Source organism: Miniopterus natalensis, chromosome X (genome assembly GCF_054644295.1).
Source record: "Miniopterus natalensis isolate mMinNat1 chromosome X, mMinNat1.hap1, whole genome shotgun sequence".
NCBI classification, from domain to species: Eukaryota; Metazoa; Chordata; class Mammalia; order Chiroptera; family Miniopteridae; genus Miniopterus; species Miniopterus natalensis.
In genome coordinates, this window is record NC_142103.1 from 103,613,460 (window position 1) to 103,634,939 (window position 21,480).

General features: G+C 49.2%; 1 protein-coding gene across 1 annotated transcript in view; it reads right to left on the reverse strand.

Annotated features, from left to right (window-relative positions):
* CLCN4 (Cl-/H+ antiporter 4) overlaps positions 1–17,559 on the reverse strand; it is a 50,903-nt gene extending 33,344 nt beyond the window's left edge. The window contains exon 1 of the mRNA XM_087813668.1: positions 17,488–17,559. The gene's annotated coding sequence lies outside the window, so the exon portion shown is untranslated. The remainder of the gene's footprint in view (positions 1–17,487) is intronic.
* Between the last annotated feature and the right edge of the window lie 3,921 nt (positions 17,560–21,480).

The window sequence follows — 21,480 nt, forward strand, 5'->3', positions numbered from 1 at the left end:
CTCTGGGCTCACATGCTCACTTTTAATTTTTCTTAAAATATATAGTCGAAAGGGCACCTGCTGCCAGGGCGGTAGCAAAGTTGAGGGTTTACTCCTTTCCTGCGTAACAATTCCACTCCCACTGTCCAGGCCCTCTTGTCTGAAATGCAATTGCAAATAAACCAAGGCACCGTCCACAGTGCTCCGCGTCGGAGCCTGGCTGCGGCTCACGTAGGAGCTCGCTGGAGACGGGGAAACGCTTTGCGGCGGGGCCGGTGCCCACCAGCAGTTCGCAGAAAAAGCAACGCACTCTCACAGAGGCAGGAGCTTGGAGCGAGCACGAAATAAAAAGGGCTTTGGCAAGGAGCATGGAAATTTGAATTATAGGACGAGAACCACAAAAGTGCTGGGTAAAGAGGTGAAGGGTAGTTATAAAAATATTCAAGCGCAGGCTTCTCACTGCTTTATGTATTTTTATGCATGGAGGGCTCAACCACGACCTGGTGGAGCTGCATTTTAATCAAATTGAAAAGTCACTACGGGCAAAGTGGTGTAATCACCTTACAAGCAATAAAGTGGCCATAGTGATTGATTTATTGACCATCTGCGCAACTCAGCCACTTTAAAACGAACAATTTGAGGTTTGAGCCATGCCAAGCTGAAAACTATATGGGCTGATGAGTGCCCAGGGAAGAATCGTGTTGCATAAGTAAGTAGCAACCAATAATAAAAGGGAAGGAGTAAAATTAGAAAGCAAAGAGTCATTCCCATTTTTACAAAAACAAGATGGTGAGAGCCTCATATTATATGTAGTAAAGAAAATCTCTGATGGGAAAAATAAGATGGGGAGCCCTCATGAGAAAGACCCAGCCAGCACATAGAACTGCAGAGACTTGGATATTCTATTAAAAAGATCATGTTACCTGCAATTTAACCAAATCTCTAGTCAAGTGACAACTCCAGGCAATAATGGTTGAAACAAAAACTCACTCTGGAGAACAATTACATCTTTAAATGCCATGGTCATGACAATTAGACACATAATTGCTAATGGAAAATAAACGTGATCTATTCTGTACATCTAATCAGGGGCTTCCCTGGGCCCAGAATATGAGGGCGTCACTTCTGAGGTTGGGGTTAAGAAAGACAGGAGTGCCAGGAGAAGTGTAGGGTGAGGGCATCCAGATCAGAAAAGTGGGAAAAATTTGATCTGGGATCTATCTGGGGGATGTGCATGGGTAAGGAATGATAATCCAGCCAAACCTGGAAGCAACAAGGAGTGAATTCCAAGGACTGGCTAACTGGGAAATAAACTTAACCCATGTAAGTTCAATATGGTACAAGGAGCAACCTGAAAAGGATGCAAATAGCCACTTTCACTTTCAACAGCAGATGATAACAGACCCTGTCCGGTAAAGCTCACTCTACCCAGGGCACAATGAAGACAAGCACGTGTTGACCGCGGTAGTACCAGTGGTATAATCTATGACTTCAGTGTTGAAAGCAACTCTGAGGGTTGGCTCCTCCTCAGAACAGGGATCTGTGCCATTTTAAGGAAACCTGGACTTTGTATAGTTGGATACTGGCAATAACAAAATGGTTTCTAGCTCTGGCTGGTATTGCTCAGTGGTTACAGCATCAGCCCACACACCAAAGGGTCTCGGGTTCTATTCCCAGTCAAGGGCACATACCTAGGTTGCAGGTTCATTCCCCAGCCCAGGTCAGGGTGTATGCGGGAGGCAACCAATCTCTCTCTCTCTCTCTCTCCACCCTCTCTCCCCCTCCCTCCCTCCCTTCCACTCTCTCTAAAAATCAATGGAAAAAATATCCTCAGGTGGGGATTAACAGGAAAAAACAAATGGTTTCTAGAAGACAAAAGAAAGCATGAAAGCAGCCAGATCAAGATGAAGCACAGGTTCTAAGAATAATCAAGTTTTGACCGAATATAAAGGAATATCCATCCCAGGCTAGTAAGAGTTACCAGCATCTGACCAAACGTCCGGCAGAAACCCACGCCTTTGAGTGTGCCGTTTCCTCCACCCTGAACGGCTTTCCTGTCCTCTCTCTGGAAAGTTCCTGTTCACCCTCATGATTCTGACCCATCTGACCCTGTCTGTGCATTAACTTCCCCACAGGGAATTGGAGGCTTCCTCCTTGGCAATCCAAACACATTAAAACATGATTCTATGCCTGGCCTTATAAATATCTTTTCCTGAAAACTCCTCAAGGCTTTTACATTATTAGAGACTATTGTCTTTCCTTCAAATGAAATACTTCTATTCAAAGTGGAAAGGCCAATAAATGAGAAATTTGCATGAATCCCATCTGGCTGTGCAACTTCAGCTGACCCTCGTTGACCCTCACCGCCTCTTCTCGAACACTCGAGTCCTGGGATGGATGGGCCATTCCTCAGGTACTTTCCACCCCAAGGGCATGACACAGACACCAAAACTTAGTAACAGCCCCTGTCACCCCCTCAGGGACCAGCAAACGTTTTTTAATTTATCAAAACTATTTGTCTCTGCCAGATACCAGCTAAGCCTGTGGAACTTTCCAGAAATTTCAGCTACCTTCACTGCCAGATCTTTATATCAGTCATTACAAAGCAGAAAAATCAAGCCCTGGTCCATGTGGCTCCGCAGTTAGAGCACTGGCCCACACACTGAAGGGCCACAGGTTCGATTCCTGGTCAAGGGCACGTACCTGGGTTGCAGGTTCATCCCCAGCCTGGTCAGGGCATGGGAGGGAGGCAACTAATCAATATGTCTCTCTCACATCAATGTTTCTCTCTCTCTCTCTCCCACCCCTCCCTCCCTTCCTTCCACTCTCTCTAAAAATCAATGGAAAAAATATCCTCAGGTGAGGGTTAACAACAATTTTTTTAAAAGCAGAAAATCATTAAAAAGGACCCTTCCCTGTTGGTGAATTGAAAACTTTAGATGCTCTGTGTGATAATCTCACACCTTCAAAAGCTATCCTAATATCTGTGACCACTGTTGCCCTTAACACTTAGAAGTGGGGACCAAAACGTGTCATTCAGAAGAGACCACTAACTAGATACAAAAAGCAAGCGGCGCGCAGGCGGCGGGAGCTGGTAGGAGCCAGCCCAAGGCCACAGGCCCACCTGCCAGCGGAATTTCTCTCCCTCTCCCGCAGACCAGAGGGAAACGGCGTCAGGAAACCGGGATTAAGCTGAGCATAATCACAGGGCAAGTCCAGGAACGGAGTTATCTACAATCTCTCCGTTTCTCCTGTTCTTTGTAGAATTTCAGTTTTAGTAAACAAAAGTAGTAAATCTAACTAACATGCCCATTTTTGCTACATTCCAGAAACTGCTCTGAGCTACTCAACCGGCCTGGATCTGGGGAACGTGTCTGGATTACCTGGTGGTTAGCATTTTCAGCATTTTTTCGCAAAAGGAATGCACCCACATAACCAGCACCCAGATCAAAGACCAGACCGTGACCAGGCCCCAGAAGCCCCCTTGTGGCCCCTTCCAGGCCCTACCCTGCCCCTAAAGGTAATCACCATCCTGACCTCACACCACAGCCTCACTTTGCCTGGTTTTGAACTTTATATAAATGGGATGTTCTGTTCCCCACTTCTTTTGTTCTACATTATTTTCTAAGATCCATCCCTGTTGTTGAGTGTCATTATCATTTGTTCATTCTCTTTGCTTCTATAACCACAAACTTTTTCTGTTAAGGGCCATATGGCAAATATTTGAAGATTTGTGGGCCACGCGGCCTGTCACATAGAAGCAGACAGAGACCATACAGAAGTCAATGACTGGGCTGTGTTTCAATCAAACTTGATTTACAGACACTGGAATTTGAATTTCATATCTTCATTTGTCACAAAATATTATTCTTCTTTTGGTTGTTTTTCATTCATTAAAAATGTAAAAACTGGCCCAGCCGGGCGTGGCTCAGCGGTTGAGCATCAACCTAGGATCCAGGCGATCGGGGTTCAATTCCCGGTCAGGGCACATGCCCGGGTTGCGGGCTACGGCCGATCAATGACTCTCTCATCATTGATGTTTCTATCTCTCTCTCTCTCTCCCTCTCCTTTCCTCTCTCTGAAATCAATAAAGATATATTAAAAAAAAAAATGTAAAAACTGCCCTGGCTAATGTGGCTCAGTTAGTTAATGGCATCATCTTTACACCAAAATGTTGCCAGTTCGATTCCCAGTCAGGACACATGCCGGGGTTGCAGGCTCAATCCTCAGTGGGGGGCGTGCAGGAGGCAGCCGATCAATGTTGCTCTCATATCGATGTTTATCTCTCTCCCTCTCCCTTCTTCTCTCTCTAAAAATTAATTAAAATATTTTTTTAATGTTAAAACCCTTCTTAACTTGAGAGTCACATAGAAACAGGCAGTGAGTTCGATGTGGCCCACAGGATGACGCATCTCTCCAACTCTTGCTTATAGTATCAGTTGTGGGAAGAAACTCTGTGTATTCATCCATTCTACTGTGGATGGATATGTGAGTGGCTTCCTGCTTGGAGCCATGACACAGCGGCTGCCATCATTTTGCATTTTTACACCCACCCACACACGTCATTGGAGACCTTCCACTGTCCCCTCCTCTGTTGGTCCAGCCATGACCAGGTGCCGTAAGAGCCTGACCACTTTATGCCAGGATTCCTCTCCTGAATCAGAGCATGTCGCCTTATCTGCCACCTTGGTCTCTTCACTGAGCCCCAGAGGACTTGGGCAGGTGGAGTAGAAAGTCACAATTCCAATTAAAAGTCTCCAGTCAGCAAGGAGGGCTGGTCACCACAGGGTAAGTACCAGCAGGTTTCTCAAGCAGCAGAAGCGGGGTAGAAATTGCCACCAGCATCTCATCTGGGTTTCAGGAGCCTTTCCAACAAACTGTCCTTGTCATCTTTCTCCTTCCTGTCCCCTCCTAGTGAGTTAACTGACACCCGGGGTTAGCTATGTTTCCTGCAAAGGCTGACGAAAACTATTTTCAGCTTTGCGGGCCATACAGTCTCTGTCGCGTTTACCCCGCTCAACCCTGGGAGCAGGAAGAAGCCCCTGACAGTGGTAAACGGAGGCATGTGGCTGTGTGCCTGTGACATCATAGTGATGGACACAGGCAGTGGGCTGGCTCTGTGGTTTGCTGGCCTCTGCTTTAGACCAAGCATGTACTGGACTAGCAATGCTTCAACCTGAAAGCTTTGGGAGAATAAAAGGTAGTTACACACACACACACACCTGCATGCACATGTGCACATGCTTGACACACAGGCACACTTTGAGGTTTCTATGACATCCTACAATGAGAAAAGTGTCTCCAACTAATTAGCAGTTTTAATGCTACAAGATCCCAGATACCCTTGGTCCATGAATAAAAATACAACCACTCCATTGCTCTGTAAACTGTTCACGGCCAACAGAGCTGGAAGTCAGCCACAGCACAAGGCACCGTGAGGGGTGTTGGACACAGAGAGGAGAGGACCTGAGAACAGGAGCTCAGAGCCAGACCTTAGTTAGGTGGCAGATAAAAAAAATACCCCCCAAAATCTTCATTTCTTACAGATTTGCAGAAGCTCCAACAATGAATCAATCACTCCCTTACAGAGTCCCTTTCCTTGCCACCTATGTGAGCTCAGGGGCTTACGTCTGCGGGCCAGCAGTTTCTTGGTGCCCTTGGTCTCACAGGGGGTGTCACTGCACCACACAGCCACCAGAGGGCAAGCAGCCCTTCTGCCTGGAGCATCTCCCCTCCTACCCACCCTCTGACTCAAGTGCTTCTTCCCCCAATGTGCTGGCAACGGATGAGTCTCAAACACGGCATGTTAACCAAGTCAGACACATCAGAATACAGTCTGTGATTCCCACCTATATGGAATTGTATAAATTATTTCACGTGTCGGCTGGCGACACAGATGTTTCCTTTACAATCCATGAAGCCATGTGTTTAGGCGTCACATACTTTTTGGCGTGTTTGTGATACTTTGCAATTTTAAGAAGTTTAAAAGTGTGGTCTGCCCATCGGTAAACGTAGATTCTTAGGCACAGTTTTCATGTGTGGTTTTGGCAGCAGGGGCACCCATTCCTTCTGCTGGCATCAGTATTATCATCGTTCTTTAGAGCACAAGCCCGTCCCCACTCTTGAGGTCCCTGAGGTTCAGGTAGGGGGGCTATGCTGGAAGGAAACCCTCTGGTCACAAGGGAAGGCACTTCAGGGTTGTCTGAAAATGCTCACTTACTTTTGAGGCACACTTTCATTGTTGTTGTTGTAGTTGTTTGTTGAGGGTTTTGTTTGTTTGTTTCAAGAAGAGTGGGATGCTCTAAAATAGGCCCTGAAAGCAGCGTGGAGAGTGGCCTGGAGAGGGTAAGGCTGAGAGCAGGGCACGGTGGGGGCAGGGAGCTTCTGGGCCCCACAGCCAGGCTGGGGCCCAGCATCAGCCCACTTTATAGGTGAGTGCACTGCAGCTCCAACACCAGGCACAGTGACTGCCTACGGGGCATGCAGGGGACCCACTCAAGGTTGGGCAAGCACAGCGGAGAAAAAGGAAGTCTCTCTTTCCAGGGTGGCTGACCCAGGAGCCACCAGCCCCACCGAATGTCCACAGCAGGGAAAGGAAACCGGGCAGCCGAGACCAAAGATAAACACACCAGTGGCTCCCAACAGAGGCAATTCTGCCCCCAGGGGACACTGGAGAATCACATCTGACAGGGGCACTACTGGCATCTAGTGGGTGGAAGCCAAGGACGCTGCTAAACATCCCACAGGGCACAGGACAGCGCCATGCAAAGAATGATCCAACCCCAGATGTCACCAGTGACAAGTTGAGAAATCGAACAAACAAGCAAGAGCTACAGAAAGTCCCCGAGGCCAGCCGGCCAACCTGCTTTGTCTGCTTTGTGTCCATCCTAGTGGAGGAGGGAGAGGGAAGTTGGTGTGAAAGTCCCTTTAAACTCTCTCAAGAAGTTTCTGAAATAAAGTTGGATTAGCTGATCAGAACATTTACTACAAGAAATCCTGTTCCACACAAACATTCAAACTGTTAGACTACAGCACCGTAGCTACAAGCAGCTCATCAAACCCCAAGCACACACACAAAAAAACAACCAATAAAACTACACCAAGACGTATCACACTCAAATTTTTAAACCAGTGAAAAGGAAAATACCTTAAAAGCAGCAAGAGAAAAAAGACACATATGTACAAGGAAAATTATTCAACTGAAGTGCCATGAAATACTTTCTTTCTCCTGGAAAATAACTGTCCCATCATCCCTTATAAAAATGATCTCTCACTGAAATCAGTCAGGTCAAAAGCGTGAGCCCCTGACAAAGCACAGGCACCAGAGCTGGCAAGTCCACGTGCAGTGGGCAGAGGACAGGGACTCCCCACGGCATCACAGGTGGGGGCACGTTCACTGGGGCAGGAGGAAAGGGGGAGATGCTCACACAGAAAACCACATCCCACCTGTGCAAATGCCAAGGGCGCGAAGTGACCACCAGGCATCCAAATCCTATTGCCATTTAGGGGCTACTGTACCAAAGTCTCCAGGCCATGAAGATGGACGTGGGGATATACATTTTCAGGAAATATAGGCAGTTGTGCATTTACTTAAAATCAATGCACTCAAAGTTATCATCAATATGCTGTAACTTATCATCAATATTCCTAAACCTTGCACGAAGCTCCTCTCCTCCCCACGCTGGGGGGAATCCACACCATGAACAAATGTGAAGCCATTGGAGGATGGTGGCACTACAGAAGGGGCAAGAGGGCAGCAGCTACAGCCTGGGGAGCTGACTTCCCCTCCGTAAACGTTGGGCTCTTACCAGCTGTATTTGCTACCCAATGCTGCATAACAAGTTACCCCAGAACTCAGCAGCTACACATAAACGTGTGACCTTAGTTTCTGAGGGTCAGGAAGTCAGGAGCGCTCGGCTGGGTCTTCCTGGCTCGAGGTCTCTCAGCAGGTTATAGTCAAACTATGGGCCCTGGCTATAGCCATCTGAGGGCTTGATGGGGGCAGGAGGTCCCACTTCCCAGGTGGCTCCCAGACGTGCTGACAAGTTGGTGCCGGCTACTGGCGGGAGGCTGGGGTTCTGCTCCACCTGCATCTCCACAGGACTGCTTGGTGTCCTCAGGACATGGAAGCTGGCTTCCTCCAGAGCAGGTCACCCAAGGGACAAGGTGGAAGCAGTACAGTCTCTTGTGACCCAGCCTTGGAGGTCAAACACCATTGCTTCCACCGTGTCCTATTGGTGGCACAGGTCAGCCCTGCATGGTCAGGGTGGGAGGGGACTACACGTGGGCATGAACACCAGGAGCCAGGGTCATCAGGGTCTACCTTGGAGGCTGGCCCCACCCCAGTCACAGCTTTTCGTCTCAGCTCTCCCCCTTGCCCGCGACCTCACCAATTTCACACTCATCTGAGGTCATGGGGTCTCACTTTTTTCAACGCAGACACCTTTAGGGTGGTGAGGGGCCACAGCTCATTCGCGCCCCAGCTAACCCTCTAGACCCCAAGCCGGGCTCCCTGGAGGGCAAAGACCCAGGGGTATTGACAGTGAGAAGGGCCCCTAGTGGCCGCGTGGTAAGGGGCCTAGGGCCACAGGACCAGCAACAGTCCCAAGTCCCAACAAGGGGGAAGGTCAGAGACAAAGGACGTGCAGAAAGACATGTGACAATTAAAATTTGCCTGTTTCAAAATTTTGCCTGCAGCCAGCAGAGTGGGGAGGGATGCTTCCTGTTCCCCCGCCTTCCTCTTTGGCCGGCCTCCCGGGCCGCCGGCTCTGCTCCCTCATCAGGGGCTCCCAGAGGCCTAGAGAGCCTGTATGGGCCCCAACCCTCCCTCTGCGCAGGTTCCTATGGCCCCAGGGTCACCAGCTATGTGTCCCATGTTGGAACACAGCCTGCGAATTGGAAAGGGAATCAAGCCAACTTCACGTGGCCTTGGGTGAAATAATGGGCTCGGTGTTCCCACACCCCACCCCAGGGGCCGGGGAGAGGGGCAGGAGGTATCTGCGTGCCCCTTGCCAGGGCCAAGGACTCACAATGTCCCCAGAGACTCCTTGTCACAATAATAATAATAACAGAACCAGATGGTGGGGGGCAAGGGGGAGAAAAGGGGAAGACAGCTGTAATACTCTCAACAATAAAGATAAAATAATAATAATAATAAACAGCAGCTTCATCTAGAGCATCGTGCTAGGCACATCTCAGATATTCAGTCCTTAGGGCTCTGACACTCCCTGAATGAAATACTGTCACCCTCAGGCCCACGTTAAACAAACCGAGGCAGAGGAAAGGTTAGGTGACAGGTCCAAGTCTCACAGACTGGAGCCCAGGTCTCCAGGGCCCTTCTTCCACGACAACCCAGCAGGCCTCGGGGTGAGAGCCTAAGTCGGGCACGCGGTTACCTCTGACTCCCAGCGGGGGAAGGCTCCCACCTCCCCGAAAACACTGCTGTGTTAGTTCACTGGGGCGGCGGCCGAGCACAGGACAGAGGCTGGGCGGCTCTGAGCACCGGGCAGAGACTGAGTGTCACAACAGAGAAGACAGCCTCAGAGTTCCGGAAGTCTGACGTCACTACGGTGACAACAGGCTGGTTCCTTCTGTCCCAGGAATCTCTGCTTCTTCTTATAAGGACACCAGTCAGACAGGGTCAGGGTGCACCCTAATCGCCTCATTTTACCCTGATGACCTCTGTAAAGCCACTGTCTCCAAATAACATCGCATTCTGAGGGGCTGGGGGTAGCTTCACATGTGAATTTTGAGGGACAGGATTCAGCCCATGACAGCTGCTCTGTGTCCCTCCCTCTCCTGGGACTTCCTCAGCCTCACCTCCTCTGACCATGTATCTCCACAGCAATCTCTGTTCCGCTTGTGTGGGGCACTCCTTCCCTTCATGGGAAAATCAAATTTAACAGATACTGGTGACTTGCAACTTTTTAAAGGTTACATGCCCTGGCCAGTGTGGCTCAGTGGTTAGAGTGTTGGCTCACACTGCAAAGGGTCTTGGCTTCGACTCCCAGTTAAGGGCAGGTAACTGGGTTTCAGGTTTGCTCCCTGCCCCGAGTGGGGGTGCGTGTAGGAGGCAACCAATCCATATGTCTCTCTCACATCGATGTTTCTCTCTCTCCCTCTCTCCCTCCCTCCCTCCCACTGTCTCTGAAAAGCAATGGAAAAAATATCCTCATGTGAGGAATAACAAAAAAAAAGGTTATGTGCAAGGAGTCATCAGATTTCAGATACAGTCTCGAGGTGTCCCTCCCATGTCCCCAGAACAAGGCCACAGGGAACATGGCCCAGGGTGGCTCAACCCCCTTCTAGCTGGGGGGCCAAGGCAAGGGCTGAACCGACAGTCAATTTGTAAGGTCACAGAGGTGCTGATAGTGGCGTGACTAAGCGAAGAGGAAAAATGACTCCTGTCATGGAGGCGCTCGGCCTCCTATTAACCACAAGGCTCCTGCAAGCAGCCAGCACCTCCAAGGGTAACAGTGGAGGGAAAAAATGTTTCCCATTCAGCATCTGCAGCCAGAAAGGACATGAAGAACCAAGAGGTGGAGAAGCTCAGTCAGCCCACAGACAGACGTGGTCAAAACTGCTGGGAGGGCACAAGAGAAGCAGGCCCCGCTGCCACCCGGCCACCAGGGCAGGAAGCAGACTTCCCGAGGGGGAGCAGCATGCAGGCTCTGTGTGCGGTCTGCCTCTGGCTAAGCCCCAGGCCTGCCCTGGGCATCAGAGCTTCTGCTAATGGGAGGGTCCAGGGCCTGCCCCCAGCCCTTCTGGACTCCCCTATGTGACTTCAATCACCTCGGACAGGGAAGGCTCTGGCCTGGGACTGTCACCAGTTCAACCAATGGCCAGGCTCCATGCTCCCAAGAATCGCACAAAGACCAGCAGACAGTCAGCAAGATCCCCAGGAACAAAGCTGCCAAGGGAAACAGGTCCAGGAGGAAGGAAATACAAGATGATGGGGGCCTATGCATGGCAGGGGCAGGGAGAGCTCAGGGCAGGTGCCGATGGGCGGGAATGATCTGGCCCAGCGAGCATGCGGCCTGGGGACTCAGCCCTCAAGCACAGAGAACAGCCCTCAGGCACAGAGAACAGCCAGCTCACAGACTCAGTGACAAAATGTGCTGGGCTCAAAGGGCAGTGAGAAAGCTGTATACAGATCTAACTGTGACTCCAAGAATCACAGCCACCAAACAGTAACCTGGGGACTCAGGTGAGTACATTCACAATAAGACAGCCAGAGACCTTTCTAGTATCATATGCAGAATGTACACACTGGTTCCTTTGCTGTCCCTGTGATCACCACCCATCAGGGGAACACTGCCCTGACTGGGACATGAGGCGCCATCTGGGAGCATGGTAACTACACGGGCCCAATTCTACCACCTTGATAGGCAAGGCCCACCCAGGTGCCCAGCACAACACTGCTGCTGAGTGAGAGGCACAGTCAGCTCACCTGGTCACCCAGGTCACTGCTCGCCCGCCGCCCTGCTTTCCGCCTCAGCTACCTCTGACTCTCTTATAGGAGCCAGAGTCACCCTTTCCAACACAAGTCTTGACATATCACTCCCCCATCCAAAAGCATCCAGTGGCCTTCCATCACACCTAGAACAGTCCAGGGTCGGTGGCCCTCCTGCCAAGCTCGGCAAGGTCTTCCCCACTACCCCTCGGAGCATACACCTTTCCCACAGAGTCTTCTCCGGGTTCCTTGCCTCTGGGTGCACCGCCCTCCCTGCAGCTCCTGAAATGCACTGGGCCTAGCCTCGCCTTAGGGCCTCTGCACTGTCTGTCCCCTCAGCCCTGAGCCTTCAGCCCCCTCGATGCTAACAAAGCTCTCCCACACTTCCTCTGGGTCCCTGTTCACGTGCTAGCCTCAGAGCAGCCTTTGTGACCACTTGTCTAACGAGCATTCTCTACCCATCACTGTCCATCCTCGCCTCCTGCTATATTTTAACTCGAGTGTCATTAACAAGAGGGCATGAACCTTGCCCATTTGGTTCCAGTATATCCCACTGCCAAGAGTGGCAGGTCTCAACTGGGGCAATTTTGCCCACCAGGGGACATTTGGCAATGTCTGGAGTTTGGCTGTCCTAACTAGGGGGTGGAGCAGTGGTTAGTACTGGCATCGAGTTGGTGGAGGCCAGGGATGCTGTGTAACACGGGACAGTGCACAACAGCCCACACCATAGACTATCCAGTCCCAATGCCCATACTGTCAAGTTAAGGAAGCCTGGCCCAGACACAGCAGGGACCCAGCAACTATTTGCTACTCGAGTGAATAAACGATGACTATTGAGGCGCACAGTTATGGAAATGCCTTTGCAGCTCTCGTGATACTGGTGGTCTTTTCTCAGGATGCTAATATTTCACTTACCGTTCCTTCAGCGAGTACTTAATGAGCACCTGCTATGCCATGTGCTCTGCTCGGTGTCTGCAGTGGTTAATGGGCCACACACAGTCCCTGACCTCAGAGCCTAGAGGGAGAAGAGAAGATTCTGTAGAGGCATCCAGAGACGTGGATGCGTCCCCGCCTCTGTCACTGCCGGTCACGTGACTGTGGGCAAGTCACCGGACTTCTCCAGACATCTTTTCCTCATATCAAAGTAACATAAGGGTTACTCTGATTTGAAGCTAGCTTCCAACATGTAAATTCTATGCATTTACAATGGAACCTTGGTTCTCGAACTTCATTCGTTCCGGAAGGCTGTTCCAGAAGCAATTGGTTGGAAAACCCAATCATTTTTTCCCATTAGAAATAATGTAAATTGAATTAATTTGTTCCAGACCCCCAAATGATGCCCTGTTTTAACTTTTCTTATATACAGTACATGTCTAATTACTGTTTAATCTATAAACAAACACTTCTTTTCTTAAATTTATCCAACCACCCCCTACTAGCCTCAGAGGAATCCCTCTGAGCACTTGTTCCAGGCCGTGTCTTTCAGGAGGGCAGCAGGCTGCATTCTCACTCTTCACATGTCCCTGCCTCCCAAATGCTGTTCCAGGCTAACTGCTTTACGAATCAACAACAGTTTTTCTCCCTCTTCAATTGCCTTGCTCATAGTTTCTGTCACACCCTTAGCAAGAGCAGCACTCTTGATAGTCTCTTTGTGTGTTAAAATTGGGCTAGTGGATTTCGCCAGCAACAAAAGCATTATCTCCTTTGCTGCCTGAGAGCCGCTTTTTGTCATGCTAAGGTATCAATGTGAAAGGGTCGTCAGGTCACTGGGGAAGTTTAGTTCAACAACCGAGACTTTTTTTTCCTCTGTGAACAGCTTGGTTGAGAACTAAATTGTTTGAGATGCGAGACATTTGAGAAACAAGGTTTGGCTGTAATTGATCTGAGGATCAGTTCCTCTTTAGCATTTTTACATTCATACAATACCACCAGCATTGATTACAAAAGCCTTGGTGATCCACATGTCCCTCAACAGGGGACTAGTTTAATAAATGACCCCTCGAGGGGACACGCTGTGAGCGTGCTGATGTGAACTGATCTCCAAACAAGGGCACGTGGAGCTCCGGTGAAAACGCTCCCCACTCCCACACCTCCTCCATCACAACCCCCCACCTGTCTAAAGAGTCTGCATTTCTTTCTTTTTTAAACTTTCTATTATGAACATTTTCAACTACACAGAACATTATCCAGAGTCCAATGAGGAACACTGATGGACTCAACAAACGTTCCTATTGGGCCATATTTGCCTCATCTCGTTCTTTCTCCACTTACCAGAACCATTGAAAAGTCAATTGTTGATCTAGAGCAGTGGTCCTCAAAGTGTGATCTGAGGACACCTAGAAGGTCCCCAAGACTCTTTAGGGGGTTCTATGCTGTCAAAGTATTTTTATAATAATCTTAAATTATTTACCTTTTCTATTCTGATTCTCCTGTGAGTGTACAGCAGAATTTTCCAGAGGCTACATGACATGTGATCTTGCAACAGACTGAACATAGAGGCAGGTATAAATTCATGTCTTCTATTCAGCCATTTATTAAGGACATCTCCAAAAATGTTTTTTAAATGTAAGAAGTAACTTATTCTATCATGGCACTTCATCCCTGACCACTTTAGCATGCATCTTCAAAGAATAAGACTCTACAAACACACAGTGTATCCACTGCTGTGTAACAAAGTATCTCAAAGCATCTGAGCTCACTGTTTCTGTCTGCAATCCAGGAGGGCTTAGCTGGGTGCTTACTGCACCACAAAATATCACATCTCATAAAATGTCCAGTAGTTTCTTCGTATCAGCTGGTAGGCAGTCACATAAACATAACCCAGGTGTCCCCAAGTGCCTATTATAGATGTTTGTTCAGGCTAGGATCCAATTAAGGACTACCAGCTATATTTGGTCATCGTCAAAGACTGAATGTGTCTTCTCTAAATTCATATGTTGAAATCCTAACCTGCAATGAGACGGTGTTAGGAAGCGGGGCCACTGAGAGGTGATCAGGTTGTGTGGGTGGAGCCCTCGTGAATGGACTAATGCCCTCGTAAGAAGAGGTCAGAGAGCTCGCTGGCTCTCTTCCTGCCATGTGGGGACATAAGGAGAAGGCAGCCATCTGTAGCTCCAAAGAGGGTCCTCACCAGAACCCAACCATGTTGGCACCCTGAGCTTGGACTTCCAGCCTCCAGAACTGTGGGAAATAAATGCTTGCTGTTAAGCCACCCAGTCCCTGGAACTGTGCCCCAACAGCAGTGCTGACCACGACAGTTAGTCTCATAAGTCTCATTTGATGGAGAATCCTCCCCCTTTTTATTTTCTTGCCCAATATTGACGTGTTGCAGAGACAGGGCCCAATGGCCTACTGAGAGCGCCGAGACATCTGAGGCACACAAGGCTGGCAGCAAGGGCCACTGTGGGATACGGGATACAGGGCAGCTGCCTGGAGGGCCCGGAACGTGACTGTAAGAACAGTGGCCGGGAGAGGGTGGCAGTGGTTGCTGCGCCCAGCCTTGCACAGCGGCTCTCTCACACTGATCACCAACCCTCCCTAGGAGACCAGATTTATGGGGCCAGGAGAATCCGAGAGAGAGCTGATGGCAGGGGAATGGGGAGAGGGACACATTGCAGTTCCAGGCCGGGTGGAGGGGGGTGACAAGGACAACTGAACTGGCTATTCTAAGCCCCCACCTGCAATGCCACAGCCATCGCCTCATCCTGTCTCTTGGGAATTCCCAAGCATGCAGACCTTTCTTACATCTATCTTATCCCCCCAAAGAGCCAAGGGAGCAAGACAGCAAGTGCAGTGGCCCCATTGTATGGATTCAGCAGCTGCTCCGAGGGGAGGGGCTATGAGCAAAGCTGCCCTACCAAGTGGCAGAGGACAGACTTTAGACACAAGTCCTGCACTGAAGCTTAAAGCATGTCACCCCCACCGACTAGAGGAGGTGTCCATGTCAGGGGCCCAGGGCAGTTTGTCTTGACCTCCTCAACCTGCGGCGGACATTGCCACCACCCCCTCCCCCCATCGGCACCACCAGTGCCCCTCATCTCATTTCCTGCTCATGCTTTTGCAGGTACCATTTTTCCCACCTTTGCAACAGGAGAGAGACTCAACTGTTAGTCCACCCTCCGGATGCGAGTAGCCCCATACAAGGACATGTTGCAGGTCTGCCACACACACACACGCTGACCCAGTGCCTGGCGGTTTCCTCTCCCTGACACTGTGCCAAGCTGGCTTCCCAGCTACATCCAGCACACAAACAGTCCTCCCCTTCTGGCAGAGCTATTTCTGGAGCCTCACAGCATAAAAGAGCCTCCCATTGTATTTCCAACATATACAACATATGGAAGGGAGTCCGATCTCTGAGCAAGGGCTCAGCATCAAACAAACCATAGGAAGATGAATTCGAGAATACCAGAGCTGAAGACATGTGGGGACCTTCTAAATCAGTGGCCCTCAGCCAGCCAATGGATGCCCGCCCACACACACAGGGGTCAATGCCTGTTGTTACAACTTGGACAGAAGAGAAGGTTTGTTACTGGCACCTGGTGGGTGGAGGCCAGGGATACTGCCGAACATCCCACAAAACACAGGACACCCCCACCATGACAGAATGATTCCACCCCAAATGTCACTAGTGCCAAGGATAGGGAACCCTGTTCTAAATTCCTGGGTTACTTCGAGTATGAGGAAACTGAGGCCCAAAGACACCAAGTGACTTGTCCAAGGTTACACAGCCCCAAAGCCAGATGTGGAATCCAGTCCAGGACTCCCTCTCTACCATCTGCTCGGCTCTGCTCGGGCCGGGCTGGGCTGGGGCAGAAGCGAGGATGGAGACCCGATGAAGCCAGCCTGAGCCAAATGAAGAACGTGGCAATAAAGAAATCCCGGGTTGCTGCAGCCGCGCAGCGGGTGTGCGGCCTCTGAGGGGAACGCCTGCTTCAATTACCAACTAAAGCGGCCTGGCTGTGCAGCTCCCCACCAGCTGCTGCTGGGCCACACTTCACGGTGAGTCCCAACACAGCTCCTGGCTGCCACAGCTCCTGGGGGCTCCGGCCTTACAGGAAAGGAAGCCACGTTCTCCTCCGAAGGGCACCCGCGCCTGTCCTGGCCTCATGTTGTTTTTGAACCAGAGAAAGGAATCTAAACACAGGTCTGGACCTGTCAAGGGTCCATAAAAATCCCACCGAACTGAATAGTCACCTGACCCCCTTCCATCTGTGGCTGAGTCATCATCAGCCCCTCCATTCAGCAAGCTAATTATTCAGCAAGGGAATTCAAAGAGCACTGGGAGTTCTTGGGCTTGGGTGTCATCTCCACCCCACCCCCTTCCAAAGACCATTTTGTTTTTAAGAGATGTGATGTTACGAGAGCTGATGTGCTTTCTCATACCCTAGCGTGTTATCTCTAGAGGCTGCAACGCACTGCATTGTAGTGTAGTGTAGTTTGTTTTATTGGATACTGTTATTTTTAAATCTACTTAAAACACCTGAAAGGAAAAAAACTACATTTATGACATATCCCCTTGAAATGCTGGAACCTTGCAAAACAATGCAAAACAATTCTATCACATATCTAGCTGTTTAAATTGCTGACAGAGAAGTTCCCCTTCTGTCCAGAGCAAAGCAGCTTTTGCTTTAAAGAAACAGAGCTCGGTGCTGAGGCCGAACGGGTCAGGAGGATTAGTAAATGGGCCATTCTTTTAAGAAGCACAGTGACAGCTGCAAACGGCTGAGTTATCTCGGCCAAGCCCGCCTCTCTTTTATAATGCATGTGTCGGGGACCATTCCAGATTTTTTCCCCTCCTGAGCAAGAGGCCAGGTCTTCCTGTTTGGCCCCTGCACACTTTCCCAGGATGAACATGCAAAGATACAGGTCACGCGTGGCTGCAAAAGCCCCCCTCCATCCCCCCGCAGCCCCGCGCCTGGGGGCCTGCAGACTCGCGGCTGCCGGAGGCCCCGCCAGGGCTTTCTGGGGGGCCGCTGGGCTGCAGGCCTGAGGCCCGGACTCGACGGCGACGCGCACCCCTTACCTGCAGTGCCGCATGGTGCAGCCGGGCCACCCACCTGCACAGCACCCTAGAGCATCCTTTCTTCAAGGCGAAGGCTGAGAGCGCGATGACGTCACCGGAGGCGGGTCCCACGCCGCAACGTGACACCGTTGGGGCGGGTGGTGGCAGCGGGCGGGCGGTGGCAGTGGGAGGTGGCGGGTGGGCGGGAGCGGACCCTGGAAGTCCCTGGGGGTGAGGAGCGAGTGGCCGGGAAGCCCCGCTCCAGCCTCCCTCGGGGCTGAGCTCGCGGCGCGACTGGCCTGGCTCTCCACCAACTACGGGAAACAATCGCACAGAGGGAGAAATCCAAATGATTACAGGCTCCACGCCTGTAATAGGATTGCAAGAGAGCTCGAAATAAGGGGAATTAGTAATGGAAGGAAATAATTTAGAGTTTTCTTTTTCAAGTCTTTATCAAATGCAATGGAGAAGTAAATATATTTTCTGCAAATTGAATTGACAGTTAAAATGTTGAGTGCACAGACATACCTTGCATAGAGGGTCAGTGTTGCACATTGCGTATGAAACATGATAGCAAACCCTTTCATTTGAAGCACATTCATCATGGAATATTATACCAATTGCACTGATGAATCATGCTTTTAATTACTCTCAATAGCGGCTTTCCAATAGTAACCTGGATTTGCCAAAGAAAAAGATAGTGACAACATATTTATACTACATCTGATTATTTAAAATCAGGCCCTTTTGCATGATCATGGTTGTACTCATGTCTGTGTTTCTTTTCTTAAATCCTCTGGAAAGGAATCTGATCTCTCTGACATGACAGAGTTAATTCCCAGTAGCTCATTATTTCACATTTTCTAATTTTTATCACATCCTGCAGAAGTGAGTCATCTTATTATTCCAGCAAATATGCATAATGTCAACATCTCCCTCGCACAACTGACAGCAGCCTTGCCTAGAAAGCCTCAGACAACTCCAACTGTGGTCACTCAGAGATTTGAAATGTCATATTTCAAACTTGAGCAGCGAACATAGCAACTTTTCCTGCCAAACCACATAAACGCATCTGAACTGTGAAAGGACAAAAGCAGGAACTGTCTTTATTTGTATTCCACTTTCACATACACTGGTTTACTTGCACTTGAGTTTGAATCACCATTTTCACATTCCCCTGCTCGCGCCCCTGAAAGGGGTGTGAAATAGATTGTTTTACAAGCCGGCGGGCTGACTTACTATTTATTCCAGCAGCCTTCATGCCCTTCTATATTTAACCCGGGCATTTTACCACCGTTCCCTCCAGATGAACAAAATTTCTGTTCAGAGGCCAGTCTCTAATTTAAGGATAAATATGGCCCTCTCCTGGCCATTGATTATTTTCAACACATTTTAAAAATCAACAAAGTGGCCGTGCGGTTTTCTAGGTCACTCTGCTCTAGTTTGTTTTTCACAGTAATAAGCAACTTACCTTTTGCTTTCAGATTCCTGAGATATAGAGTTAAAACATTACCAAAATCCCCTGCTCCTGTGGGTTCAGGGCCTGACGGAGACAGAAACTGACAGGCTCCCTCTCCTGTTAGAGGTGACAGTCCATTTCAGCCTCTCACGCCCAGGCCTCACCACCCCACCCCCAGCCAGCCTGGGAGCATCACGTGCTCGGCTCAGCCACTCAGCCTTGCCCAGCTGGCTCTGTCACCTCTTGTCTCTGGAGGCCCGGGTAGGCCAATCTCCTTCGCCTACATTTGGTGCATTCATGCCCAGAGAGAACCCGGTGTCCCTGACACAGGACGCCCTGCAAGGCTGCACAGACTTCTGTGACAGGAGTTCCAAGAATCAATGGGGGGAGCGGTTGCTATAAAATGCCCTCCTGAGGTCTGAGGTCTGAAGTGACTTGCTCTGTGTCTCATAGAGGCACCTTCCTCCACGTGGGTGATACTTTGCCCGTAGGTTAGTTTCACCTTCTGTTTTCAAGGTGATTGCTTAAGAGTAAAAATCATTACAGCAAACAGGCAATTCAGAAAGGCAAAAAACTGGGACATGCAATTTTCAACAGAATGAGATGCCTCTTCCAACAATCCCCACACCCACCCGTGGAACTTGTCATTTTGGCAGATTTTTTTAAATTAAAAAAAAAAAAGATACCACCCATGAGAATGTAAATTGAACAGTCTTCCTGGTGGGCTGTTTAGCAATTTTTACCAAAAGCCTCACAAGTATGCATCGTTTGAAAAACACTATGGGCCCCACAGCTGTGGGTGTCATTTGCTGCAGGAATTCGACCTGGCAGGGAATACAGAGAATCACCTTGAGAGAGTTTGCTGCGGTATTATTTATGATCTCAGAGCACCAGAAGCAAGTTAAATCTCCAAAAACAGGGTGGGTTAAATCATAAGACATCTGTTCAATGAACTTAAAATGAGCATGGTAGTAGATACTTTTTGACATGGAAATACCTTCGCAGTTTATTAAATGAGAAAAAGCAAACTCCAAAGCATTATGTGTTGATCAGCCCTTCTAATGGAAGTAGGTGTGATATGTTTCTATCTACACAAATACCATAGTATCTGAACATAGAAAATTTAGGAATCGAATTCACGAAAGTATCAGCCAGTGGTGGGATTTCACTGCTCAGCGGGAAGAGGGTGTTTTACATGTTTCCTCTTTCAGCTTAGCCGCATTGTCTGCAGTTAACATGTATTGCTTATGTAAGAAGAAACAGTTACCGTTGCTCGTTTTCTTAAAAGCACTATAGTAGACAAGTGATCCTGGAATAAACATTTTTGGCTACTTTTTTATTGATTTTTAGAGAGAGGTGGGAAGGGAAGGGAGAGGGATAGAGAGAGAAACATCGATGAGTGTTAGAAACATAGATTGGCTGCCTCCTGCACGCCCTCTACTGGGGATCCAGCCCGCAACCTGGGCATGTGCCCTAACCAGGAACTGATCTGGTGACCTCCTGGTTCATGGGTCAATGCTCAACCACTGAGCAACACCAGCCAGGCTTGGCTACTTTTTAATGCAGATTTCATTACTTGAAGAATCTCAAACCTTAACCTTGAAGCCTCAAAAAAATAATTCATAGTCATCCTAGATTGTTCTGTTCATAAAAATCTCTTATTTAAAAAAAAATTATGTTCCTTTATTGGAGCAAAATTCCTGGACAGTCTACAGCAGTGTATTCACTAAACAGAGGCCTGTGCAGAAATTACTGCTATTCATCTAGACAGGTTTCATTATGCTTTGCCTATTGATGGACTAGTTCCATTTATAAAGCTCTACACATCCAAAAGCTCTGAATTTGACCGGGCTGCCCATTAACTCATCTCTGAAAACGTCAAGTGGCACTTCATTTTAGCTACTATATTTTACAGCTTTAAAAAGCTTAGGCATTAGGAAGCTTCTCAAAATGCCGTTCTGTGCCCAATAGCACTCAGCAGACAGAGCAGAGTCCAGCATCTCGCCCAGATTCACGCAGTCGGGTCTCATTTGAGACCAATAAGCTAAATAGCTGGTGCTTAGAGACAAAAGTGCACCTGACCTGAGTTTCTTAACCACCAATACGGACTCCTACTCTGTGAGCCCGTCTTCTCAGCCACCTTGTAGAGCACCAACAAAGACGTGCCAGCAACAGCCCATGTGCAACTTGGCATTATTGCACCAGGTTTGCCTGGTGGTGGGGACAGGCACTGTTATTATAACCAGGTAAACACAGACCCATTTTTTAAAATATGTTTTTATTGATTTCAGAAGAGGAAGAGAAGAGAGAGGAAAAGAGAGAAACATCAATGATGAGAGAGAGTTTATTGATCAGCTGCCTCCTGCACACCCCCGGCTGGGGATCAAGCCCGCAACCCAGGCATGTGCCCTGACCAGGAATCCAACCGTGACCTCCTGGTTCATAGGAACATAGACCCATTTTTTAAATGTCAACTTGAGCCCCAGCCAGTGTACCAGTGGTTAGAGCGTCGGCCTGCGCACTGAAGAGTTGCCAGTTTGATTCCTGGTCAAGGGCACGTACGTGGGTTGCAGGTTCATTCCCCAGCCC